This window comes from Struthio camelus, chromosome 5, assembly GCF_040807025.1.
Source record: "Struthio camelus isolate bStrCam1 chromosome 5, bStrCam1.hap1, whole genome shotgun sequence".
Lineage (NCBI taxonomy): Eukaryota > Metazoa > Chordata > Aves > Struthioniformes > Struthionidae > Struthio > Struthio camelus.
In genome coordinates, this window is record NC_090946.1 from 6,402,744 (window position 1) to 6,414,590 (window position 11,847).

At 63.5% G+C, this 11,847-nt stretch overlaps 1 long non-coding RNA gene across 1 annotated transcript; it reads right to left on the reverse strand.

Moving 5' to 3' along the window:
* Positions 1 to 5,090: 5,090 nt before the first annotated feature.
* Positions 5,091 to 7,325, reverse strand: LOC138067385 (uncharacterized). Its single transcript, XR_011141246.1, has 3 exons — positions 7,187 to 7,325; positions 5,705 to 5,946; positions 5,091 to 5,436 (listed from the first exon to the last, which is right to left on the reverse strand). It is a non-coding gene; the product is annotated as an uncharacterized lncRNA (long non-coding RNA).
* Between the last annotated feature and the right edge of the window lie 4,522 nt (positions 7,326 to 11,847).

Consider the following 11,847-nt stretch of genomic DNA (forward strand, 5'->3'; position numbering starts at 1 on the left):
TAGGAGAGCGGGCAGCATCCGCGTGCCCTTGGGTGCGGCCAGGCAGCCTCCGCGTGTCGTTCGAGGAGGCCGGGCAGCCTCCGCATTCCTTTTGGTGCGGCTGGGGAGCCTCTGCCTGCCTTTCAGTGCGGCCAGGGAGCCTGCGAGTGTCATCCTAAGAGGCCGAGGAGCCTCTAAATGTCGTTCTAGGAGACTGGGAAGCCTCCGAGTGTCGTTCTAGGAGACCAGGGAGCCTCCGTGTGCCATTGGGTGCGGCCAAACAGCCTCTGAATTTTGTTCTAAGAGACCAGGAAGCCTGTGAGTGTCTTTCTAGGAGATTGGGGAGCCTCCGTGTGCCTTTGGGTGCAGCCAGGGAGCCTCCGTGTGCCTTTGGGTGCGGCCAGGGAGCCTCCGCGTGTCGTTCTAGGAAGCCAGGAAACGTGCACGTGCGTTTGGGTGCAGCTGGGCAACCTGCGAGTGTTGTTCTAGGAGACCGGGCAGCCTCGGAGCGTCATTCTTGGAAGCCAGGCAGCCTCCGAGTGTCATTTCAGTCGACCGGTCCGGCTCCGCGTGCCTTTGGGTGCGGCCGTGCAGCCTCTGAACTTCGTTCTAGAGACCGGGGAGCCTCGGAGCGTTGTTCTAGGAAGCGGAGGATCCTCTGTGTGCTTTTTGGAGCAGCCGGGGAGCATCTAGTTTTGTTCTAGGAAGCCGGGTATCCTCCGTGTGCCTTTGGGTGCGGCCAGGGAGCCTCCTCATCCCTTTCGGTGCAGCCGGGGAGCCTGTGCATGTCGTTCTAGGAGACTGGGCAGCATCCGAGTGTCGCCTTCGAGTCAGGGGAGCATCCGCGTGTCGTTGTAGGAGACCGGGCAGCTTCCGAGGATCGTCGTAGGAGACCGGGCAGCCTCGGAGTGTCGTTGTAGGAGGCTGAGGAGCCTCCGACTGCCTTTGGGTGCGGCCAGGGAGCCTCCGAGTGTCGTTCTACAAGATGGGGGAGCGTCAGAGTGTCGTTCTGGTGAGTTGGGGATCCTCCGCGCGCCTTCGAGTGCGGCCGTGGAGCCTCCGCGTGCCTTTGGGTGCGGCCTGGACCCCTTCGTATCAGGCTCTGCGTGTTCAGACGGCCTTGTGGCAGGCTCTGCAGGCTTGGGCGAGCTTGGAGGGGCTCTGCGGTCTCATTGGGGCTCTTTTGGAGGTGGCCCGGCCGAGGCCCTCCGTGTGCCCTCTGGGGTGCCGCACACTCCTGGGGGTGGTTTTTGGCCCCATCCCAGCCCCCTTGGTCTGTCTGTTGTGGTGCCTCTGAGTCATTTGGTGTGCCTTTTGGGGCACCTGCAACCCCTCGGGGTAGCTTTGGGGGGTGCCCAGACCCCATGTTGTGCTTTTGCGTTGTCCTTGACCCCTCGGTGTGCGTTTGTGCCCGCCGCAGGGCTCTTCAGGTGCCCCGTGGTGCTGCCCAGACCCATCGCTGCCCCTCTGGGGACGCCCCAGAGCCCTCGTGGTGCCCGCTGGTGCTCCCCAGGGCATTCGGTGTGCCTCTGGGTGCTGCGCTGGCGTCTTGGGGGCCTTTGGGGGTGGCCTGGCCGTATGGGTGTGCTCTGGGAGGGCAGCGGGAGCCCTGGGTGTGCTTTGTGGTGTCCGCTGGGTGCCTTGGTGTGGGGTCGGTGGCTGCCTGGAGGCGTTTGTGGTGCCGTTAGGGTTGCCGGTGGCCCTTGGAAGGGGGTTGGGGCGCTCGTCGGAGGCCTCGTTGCCCCTTTGGGGGTGTCCTGGGCCCTCGGGGGTGTCTTTTGGTGCTGGCCAGGGCTTGTGAGGTGCGTGTGGTTGCTCGCAGAGGCCTGGCTGTGCCTTGTGGTGCCTCTGCGGCCCCTGGTTGTGGCTCTCCTGGTGGCCCAGGGAGCTCGATGGGCGTGTTGGTGCGTCGCGGGTGCCTGCCCGTGCCTTTTGGTGCGCCCAGGGCCCTCGGGGTGCCTGTGGGGGTGCCGTGGAGCCGTCTGGTGTGCCTTTTGGGGTGCTTAGAGGTGCTGAGGGTGCCTTTTGGTGTGCGCTGGGCCCCTTGGTGTGGCTTTTGGGGCACCGCAGAGCCCTCACTGTGCTTCTGGGGGTGCCCTGGGCGCCTTTTGTCTGTCTTGCGGTGTGTGCGTGGCTGCTCAGGGTGCGTTTCAGGGTGCCCCAAAGCCTGGGCGTGCCTTGTGGGGTGCCAGCCCCGGCTGAGGGTGCCTTTGGGTGCTGCCCTGTGCCCTTGGTGTGCGTTGTTGTGCTCCGCAGAGCTCCGGTTGTGGCTTTTGGGGTGTCCCAGGCCCCGCGTTGGGCCTTTCGGAGAGGCCTGGCGCCCTCAGCAGTTTTCTCCTGCTGCCCCGGGCTCCTCGGTGGGCGTTTCGGAGCAGCCTGAGCCCCGAGTGGGGCTGTGGGTGCTCCCCGGTGCCCCCGTTGCGCGTTTGGGGCTGCCCTGGAGCCCGCGGTGTCACTTTTGGTGCCCCGCAGAGTGTTTGCCGCGTCTTTCAGGGCTTTCCTGGCCTCTCGCTGTGCTGCTCGGGCCGCGCGGACCCCCCGGTGTTTCTTTTGGAGTGCCTCAGCCCCTCGGTGTGCCGTCCGGGGTGCCCGGGGCCCCTTGGTGTGCTTTTTGGGGGCCACTAGACCCCTTGGTGTGCTTTTCAGTGCCTTCTGGTCCCCTTGCTGTGCCTTTTGGTGCGCCCCAGAGCTCGGGATGCGGCTTTTGGGGCACCGCAGACCCATTTCTTGTCCTTTTAGGTACGTCCTGGACCTGTTGGTGTGTATTTTGGGGTGTCTTAGCCCCCTCGGAGTGCCTTTCCTTGCACCCCAGAGCAATGGGGGGGGGTGCCTTGTGTGGTGCTCTGCTTCCCCCAAGTGCCTTTCAGGGTGCCCCTGGACCCTCAGTGTGGCTTTTGGGGCACCCTACACCCCTAGGAGATGCCTTTTGGGGCACCCCAGAGCACTTGGGGTGCTCTTCAGGGTGCTCTAGCCACCTCGGGGTGCTTTTCCTGGAGCCCCGCTGTAGCTCTTTGAGAGCCCTCTAGGCTTCGGTTTGCCTTTTGAAGCGTCTGAGATGTTTCTGCTCGCCTGTGGGGATGTGCTGGAGCCCTGGGGTTTGCTTTTTGGCTCCCCAGAGCCTTGGGGGTGGTTTGTTTGTTTGTTTGTTTGTGCTTTTTCCCCTTCCAGAGCACCTCGGAGCCCTCCGTTTGGTTCCTCGGCCCGCCGCTCGCTTCTCCGTGCGCCCCGGCTCCTCGGGTTGCCTTTCGGAGCGCCCTCGATGCTTGGATTGTCTTGTGGGGCACCCCAGAGCCCCCCCCCCAACACTGCACCCTGCTGGCTTCACCCCAGCCAGGCGGGGAGGGGCTCGTGCAGCACCTGCAGGCAGGCAGGAGGCAGAGGAGTTTGGCAGCGATCCCCTTGCCCTGCCCAGCACCAGGAGGAGGAAGAGGAGGGAGCCGCGGTCCTGTGCCCGCGGAGCCCTCTCCGGCCGGGCAGCGCCCGGCAGCTCAGCCGTCAGCAGCCGGGCAGAGGACGGGCCCCCAAGGGCTCTTGTCTTTCCCTTGCAGCCCGCCCGGCCCTGCGGCAGCGCCAGCGGAGTCAGCGAGACGGCCGGGCCCGGCCCCCAGCCCCCAGGGACCCGATCCCGGAGCCCAAGGGGGAGAGCAGCCTCCTCTCCAGGGAGAGCAGCGTTGCCGGCCCGGCCGGGCCCCCAGGCGGTGGAGAAAGCAGCCACGGCCGCTGCGGGGCCATCTAGGTCCCCGGGGCCCCGACCTTTCCGCGGCTGGACGTGGGCGTTCCTCGTGACAGCCAAGGTTTGGGCGTCAACTCGGCTGGGGGCACGTGGCCGAGCAGCGAGGGCGCCCCAGGCACAGCGAGGCCGCGGCGCTTTTTTGCCCCGAGCAGCTCCCTGGAGTGGGAGCGGCTCCAGTGGGGCCAGGCCTGCCCCTGCCCCCCGGGGGAGCCGGGCGGGTCGAGGCCGGCCCCCGACACCCACCCCTGCCCTTAAAGGCAGGCTTGGGAGACTGTCAGAGTCTTCAAGCCTCAGGGTGCTCTTCAAGTAGCTTGGAGGTCCTTAATTTCTTCCCAAGTCCCTCAGTGTAACTGGAAGACCAACCTCAGGGACTCAGCCCACCTGGGAGACCTCTCTTCTGCAGGGCTCCCAGGTCAGCTGAGTTCCTTACAAGTCCCTAGGGGCTGTCAGAGTCTTAAAGTCTCTGGGGGCTCTGAAGGGAACCAGGAGGCACTGAGGAAGACATTAAGGAGCTCCAAGTACCTGGAAGACCAACCTCAGGGAGTCCGCCCACCTGGGAGACCTTTCTTCTTCAGGTCTCCCAGTTGGGCTGAGTCCCTGAGGTGGTTCTTCCAGTAACTTGGAGAGCCCCCAGAGACTTGAAGACTCTGAAAGTCTCCCAGCCCTGCCTTTAAGGGCAGTGGTGGGCGTCGGGGGCAGGCCTGGACCCGATTGGCTCCCCCGGGGGGCAGGGGCCGGCCTGGCCCAATGGGGGCCCTGGAGGCCCCTGGGCTCCCTAGCCTAAGAGACTGGTGTGGGGACAGAAATTCAGCAAGGCTTTTTTGCCCCCACACAAGTCTCTTAGGCTAGGGAGCCCAGGGGCCTCCAGGGCCCCCATTGGCTCCTGGGGGGGGTGTGGCCCAATGGGGGCCAGGCCTGGCCCCCACGCCCCCCACTGCCCTTAAAGGCAAGGTTCCATGAAGAGCACCCAGAGCCTCTCCACCTTGCCTTTAAGGGCAGCAGGGGCAGGCCTCAGCCCAGACCCCCCCCACTCCCCAGCCTCAGGGCTTTGGTGGGGGCACAAAAAAGCCCTGCCCAGCGGCTGCCCCCACACAAAGCCCTGAGGCCAAGGAGCGCTCGCTGCTCCCTCGTCGCCCCGGCCTTCCCCGCTGCCTCCCGGGCTGGAGCTGGGCTGCCAGGGCCCCTGCTCAAAGGAAGGGCCAACCTGGGGGCGAGGAGAAACAGCCCCTTGGGACAGGAGCTCTCACCTACTGCAGCGAGATGGCCCCGGCTGCCGGCTGCCCCCTCTCCGCTCCAGCGCTGCAGCCAGGAGCTCTTCCCCGAGCAGGGAGAACGCAGCCTTCGGCAAGCTGCGAGCAGGCGTGAACAGAGACCGCGCACAGAACACAGCACGTGGCACCTCGCCTCAGCTGGGGCTCGCGCCAAGCTTTATTGCCCAGAGCCCAAACACCTTCGCGCGGTGCCACCGTGCCCGAGTCCCACTTGGCGCTTCCTGGGGAGCAGGACGAGCTGGCAGGCGCAGGCCGCCTTCCTGCTGCGGCAGCTCCTGGAGGGGTGCGTGAAGGCCAAAGCCGGATTCTTGCTCCTTCGGGTGGCGGGGGGGGGGGGTCTCTGGGAAAGCAGGTCACTTCCTCAGTGCAGCTGGAGTCTGAAGCTGGGGCCCCAGAGAGCTGCAGGAGGGGTGGGCAAGAGATGAAAGAGCAGCTCTTGCCAGCAACCAGCACCTAGGAAAACAAAACAGAGCTCTTAAGAAAGAGCAGGAGCAGGCACTTTCCCCTCTCTCAACACTCGGGCCCGACCCCGCGTCCCCCCCCCGGGGAGCGGGCGCTGGGGCTCTGCGCGCTGCGGCTCTGCCTTCTGGCCTTCAGCGCATCCACAGAGCACGGCTCCTGCTGAAAACAGAGCAGAAACGCACACAACTAGTGGCCCCAAATATGAAAAAACAATAATGAAATAAATCAAAACCAGAGCCATAGCTTGTCTGGCACCTACCAGGCCTCAAAGGTCTCGGAAGGAGCCCGAGCGCCGCTGCTCTCTGCGCGGTGCCAGGGATGGGCAAAACGCCTCTTCCTCCCATACGCAGCTCAGGCCCATTTCTCCTCCTCCTTCGTGTGCAAGGTGACAGCGCTGAACACCAAGAGGCCTGCCTTCAGGGAGAAGGTGCCGGCACAGTACAGAAATGCCGAGGGGACACAACGTTCCTACTGCGTGGGCTGCAGGGGACGCCCAGACACCTAGAAAAGGAGAGACCCTCTCTCGAGTCTGGCACTGCACCACAACACAGCAACAGCAGCTCTTGCACACAACTCACACTCCCTCTCCTGTATTAGTGCCAATGGCTTCCCTAAAAAGGCAAGGGAGCTCCAACAACTCCAAAAAGCAAAGCCAAAGAGAAGCAAGTCCAAAGTCCTCCAGTCCCTCCTACGCTCCAGTACACTGCAACCCAGCCAGAGCTGTCCCAGAGAGCCCCTTCCCCTGGCACGAGACATTCCCACCGGCCTTACCTGCGGAGAGGAGCCCCGGGGAGCGTAACCCAGTCGGTCATGACCTACTGGGAACTGAAACACCCCACAGCCCTCCGGCAGCGGGAGCTGCACGCCCCAGTTGCCCCCTCAGACAGACAAAGCAGCCACGTTGAACTGAGCCAGGCAACAGAAAACACAACCGAGAAACACAACCGAGCTCTCAGTGAGCACATCAGCTCCCAGCAGCCACAAAGGAAGCAGACAGAGATCTTGCAGAGACAGGACACAGCTCCCACTACGCTTCTCAGCTCCCCAGGCAGCTGAAACCCCAAAACAGCCTCGCCAGTAAAACAGGCTGAAAGCTCTGCACGGGCAGGCAGACAGACAAGGAAGGACCCCGCGCCAGCGCCACCACACGCCGCTCCACCACCAGGCTCCAGCGGCTCCCACAGGGCTGGGAACCAGCCTGCCAACACCCGCCCCCGAAGAAAGCCCGAGGGAGGGCGGCAGCCGCGCTGGAAACCTGCCGCCCCCGGCAGCGGACGAGCCCCCGGCGGGGCGGGAAGCGCCACCCGGCCGCCTCGGGGCCGCCAGGGAAGCCCTTGCCCGAGCGCTGCCCCCTCCCCGGCGCTCCGGACAGCCCGGCTGCCGGCTGCCAACGCTCCCTCCTCCGGCGCCGCCCGCAGCCCGCCGGGCACTCGCTGCACGGGCCGGCAAACAGCGCCCGCAGACACCCAGCGCTCCGCTGCCGGCGCTCGCTCCTCCGCGGCGCCCGCCGGTGCTGCCAGCAGCTCGCGGCCGGCACCATCGCGCACGTCCCGCTCGGTCCCGCCGCGCTGCCAACGGCGCTGCCACAACCGTTGCGCGTTGCCCAGGCGAGAGCGACCGGCCGCCCCGACCGCCTCCCCGCGCCCGGCCCGGCCCCCCCGCCGCCCCCGAGCCCGGCTGCGCCACGACCCGCCGCGCGTCCCGCAGCCTGCCGCTCTCCAGCAGCGCCGCGCCACCGCACCAGACAGGACGCGACGCGACGCGACGCGACGGGACCCGGCCGCCGCCGCCAGGCGCCGCCACACAGCCGGCCACCCCGCCGCCATCTTCGCCGCCGGCCGCTCGCTCCCCCCTCCCCCGGCCAGAGGCGGGAGCGGGGCGCCAATCAGCGGCGGGCGGCGCGCAGGCGCCCTCCAATGGCCGAGAGGCAGCTGGCCCGGCCGGCCAATCCCCGCGGCGGCCCGGGCGGAGGGCGGGAGGGAGCGGAGAGAGGCCGGAGATGGCGTCCGGCGGCCGTGGGCGCCGCCGAGCGGGCGGTCGGGCGGGCGGCGGGTCCGGGCCTGCCGGCGCCAGGGACGCGGTCCCCGCTGTCCCCCCTCAGTGTTCCCCTCGCTGTCCCCCCGTCCTCCCGCCCGTCGCCGCCCGGTCGGCTGTCGCCGGCGGCAGAGGGCAGCGGGGAGGGCAGGCGCCGTGCGCGGGCAGGGCAGGGGCTGCGGGCAGGGCAGGCAGGAAGCGGCGCTGCCTCGTGTGACCCACGTCGAGGCCCCGCCGAGCTCCTCCCGGCCCGGGTCGCCCCCGACGGGCTCGCCCGGTCCCAGGCCGCTCTCCCCCAGCTCATACAGTCCTGCCCAGGCTCGTGCGGGCTTGCGCGGAGCTTGTCCAGCCCCTCGTCCAGCCCGAGGGGCTCCTACGGCCCCGCACGGGTCTCCGCGGGCTTGTGTAGTCCCGCGTTGAGCTCGGGGGGGCCCGCGCCCGGCTCCACAGAGTCACAGCATGGTTGAGGTTGGCAGGGACCTCTGGAGATCATCTAGTCCAACCCCCCTGCTCCAGCAGGCTCCTCTAGAGCGTATTGCCCAGGATCGCATCCAGTCGGGTTTTGAATGTCTCCAGCGAAGGAGCCTCCACCGCCTCTCTGGGCAACCTGTGCCAGTGCTCACTCACCCTCACCGTCGAGAAGTTTTTCCTCAGGTTCAGGTGGACCTGCCTGTGCTTCGGTTTGTGCCCGTTGCCTCTTGTCCTGTCACTGGGCACCACGGAGAAGAGACTGGCCTCATCCTCTCGACACCCCCCCCCCCCACCACCCTTCAGATACTTGCACACATTGATGAGATCGCCTCTCAGTCTTCTCTTCTCCAGGCTGAACAGGCCCAGCTCTCGCAGCCTTTCTGCAGAGGAGAGATGCTCCAGTCCCCTCATCCTCTTTGCAGCCCTCCGCTGGACTCTCTCCAGTAGTGCCATGTCTCTCTTGTCCTGGGGAGCCCACAACTGCACCCAGGACTCCAGGGGAGGCCTCCTCCCCAGGGCTGAGGAGAGGGGCAGCATCACCTCCCTCCACCTGCTGGCAACACTCTTCCTCAGGCACCCCACGATCCCATTGGCCTCCTTGGCCACAAGGCCACATTGCTGCCTCATGCTTCACTTGTTGCCCACCAGCACTCCCAGGTCCTTCTCGGCAGAGCTACTTTCCAACAGGTCAACCCCCAGCCTGTCCTGCTGCCTGGGCTTCCTCCCGAGGTGCAGGACCCTGCACTTGCCTTTGTTGAACTTCAGGAGGTTCCTCTCCACCCAGCTCTCCAGCCTGCCCAGGTCCCTCTCCATGGCAGCACAGTCTTCTGGTGTGCCAGCCACTCCCCCCCAGTTTAGTATCATCAGCAAACTTGCTGAGGGTGCACTCTGTCCCTTCCTCCAGGTCATTGATGAATACATTGAACAAGAGTGGACCCAGGACTGACCCCTGGGGGACACCGCTAGCTACAGGCCTCCAACTAGACTCTGCACCACTGACCACAACCCTCAGCGCTTGGCCATCCAGCCAGTTCTCAGTCCACCTCACCGGCCACTCATCTAACCCCCACTTCCTGAGTTTACCTGGGAGGATGTGATGGGAGACAGTGTCAAAAGCCTACGAGTTTCTATGGGCCTGAACAGGGCTCTACGGGCTCGTACGGGCCTGTGCTGAGGTCATACAGGCTCGCGCCAGGCCCTGCAGGCTCATTTGCGTCCATGCCGGGCTCTGCAGGGTCCTACGGGCCCCCACAGGACTCCACGGGCTCGTACAGACCCACACGGGGCTGTATGGGCTCCTCCAGGCCCCCGCTGAGCTGGTGTGGGTCCCTGCCAGGCCCTAGGGGCTTGTGCAGACTTGTGCTGGGCCCTCCAGGCTCCTATGGGCCTGTGCCAAGCTCGTACAGGCCCGTGCCAGGCTCTACAGGCTTCTAAGAGCCTGAACAGGGCTCTAGGGGCTTGTACAGCCCCGTGCCGAGCTCACATGGGCTTGTGCCAGCCCCTGCAGGCTTGTACGAGCCCTTGCTGGGCTCTGCGGGCTCGTACAGACCCCCACGGGACTCCACGGGCTCGTAGGGGCCCATGCCAAGCTCGTAGGAGCCTGCGCCAGGCCCTAGGGGCTCGTATGGGCCCTTGCCAGGCTCTGTGGACTTCTATGGGCCTGCACGGGGCTCTGTGGACTCATACAGAGCTGTTTGGGGCTGTATGGGCTTGTACGCCCCCATGCTGAGCACATATGGGCCCGTGCCGAGCTCTGTGGGCTGGTACGGTCCTGCACAGCGCTCTACGGGCTCGTACGAGCCCACGCCAGGCTCTGCGTGCTTGTGCCAGGCTCTGTGGGCTCGTACAGGCTCACACTGAGCTTGTACAGGTCCATGCCAGGCCCTGTGGGCTGGTACGGGCCCGCACTGGGCCCCAGGGGCTCCAACGGACTCGTGCTGGGCCCTACGGGCTCCTACGGGACCGCTCTGAGTTCGTACGGGCCCGTGCCGGGCTCTCTGAGCTAGTATTAGTTTGCCGTTATCTTTGCTGCCTTACATCTGCCTTAGGCCTCCTCGTTGCAGTCTTTCTCCTTTCCCTTCCTCCCCTTAGACACGTTCTGTGTGGTTTCCAAGACATGTTAACCCCATCTTCTGTGCCCATAACTGAGGCTCGAAAGGAAGGCAGACAGCAGGAAAGGAAGGCAAAAGGAAAAGAGCGGCTTTTTGATAGGAAGCCGACAGTCTTAAAACCCATTAGGCTAGTAACTGGGGTGGAGTTATCTCATCTAACTTTAGGAAGCCAAACTTAAGGTCTGACCTGGTTCTCCAGGCTCCCTCCCTAGGCTGTGGAGAAAAACGGGCCCTTCCAGAGAGCCCTTCACCCAATCGATCCCAGAGAGCGGTGGCACTGCAGAAGGACTGCACGTCTCTAGCCGTTATGTCTGCCACTGGAGGAAAATGATAATCCTGTCTGAATGTAGTCTCACGTGTGCTAGGCATGTATCAAAGCATCTGGAAAGGACTCTCGCCACGTGGTGAGCCGAAATCCCGAATTCCAATTGTGACTCTGTGAAATACTGGGGTGCCAGAGGATTTCCTGGAACTGAGAAAGATGTAGAAAAGCATGAGCAGACTAGTCAAAGAGATGACCCTTTCCGTTAAAGGAACGGGAGCCTGGAGGAGAGCTCTTCAGGAAGGAAAAGAGACAGCTGAGAGAGGTAGGAGAGAGCTGCCTGGAACGAAGTGCTGTGGGAAAGGGGAACAAGGCAAGTCTCGGTGTCCTTCAACAGCAGCTGGAGCTAGGAGGTGCCATACTTGAAGAGAGAAGAAAAGGAGGTATTCTTTCAGCCCCAAAAGGTTGGAGAATGGAAGCAAATTAAAGGGCGTGCTTGATTTGTGGCCTCTTGCAGACAGGAGAGCGAAGTAGAATTGCTGCTCTAACTTGTGCTGTTGTTGGTGGTGGTGGTGCTAGAAACAGATCCCCTCACGTGAGGCACGGTGACACGAAGAAGTCATTGCCTAGTGAGGAGAACAACAGCTTCTTTGACTCAAGAAAAACATAAAATAAACACACTCCTTTTATTTTGGAAACACTCTCTCTTCTTCTTTTTGCTTCGAGCCTAATTAGGAATAGTAGGAAAAAATGACATCACATTCCCCAAGAAAAAACACCGGTATTTACTGCATTTGTTCCTTTAATGATTGGAGATGGGGGGGGGGTGTCTTATTTAGGCTGTGTATTGGCTTTGGTACATCAGGAAAATGGCAGACCAAGCTGACCAAACAGTGTGTGTCCACTTGGCACGTTGTGAATAGCTCTCGAGATAACACTGACCTTAACGACTATGTCCCTAGTGAATAGAAAAGGGCACCTGCTCACACGCAGTTTTACACACGCACACCCCCCCAAATTAAGATGTAAATCTTAAATCCTATCCTAGGGGATCATCTTAATTATCTGCATGGCAGACAGCTACAGTTATTTTGGATGCCTTAGTGCATCATAGCGAGTGGGGTACCCCAGGGGTCGATACTGGCTTCAATCCTGTTCAAGTTGTTCCTCAGAAACTTGGCTGAAGGGACAGCGTGCACCCTCAGCGAGTTTGCGGCTGTTCTGAACTGGGAGGTATGGTTGCAACCCTGGAGGGTTGTAGCGCCGTTCAGTGGGAGCTCGACAGGCTGGAGAGATGGGCAGAGGGGAAGCTCATGAAGTTCAAGCCAAGGAAGGGCAGAGTCCTGCCCTGCAGGAGAAACACCCTGGTGCAGCAGTACAGGCTGGGGAGTGAGGTGCTGGGAGTGCAGGTGGCCAGCAAGTTGAGCACGAGGCAGCAACGTGCCCTTGTGGCCAAGAAGGCCAATGATCTCCCGGGCTGCAGTAGGCAAAGCATTGGCAGCAGGTTGAGGGCGGTCATCCTCT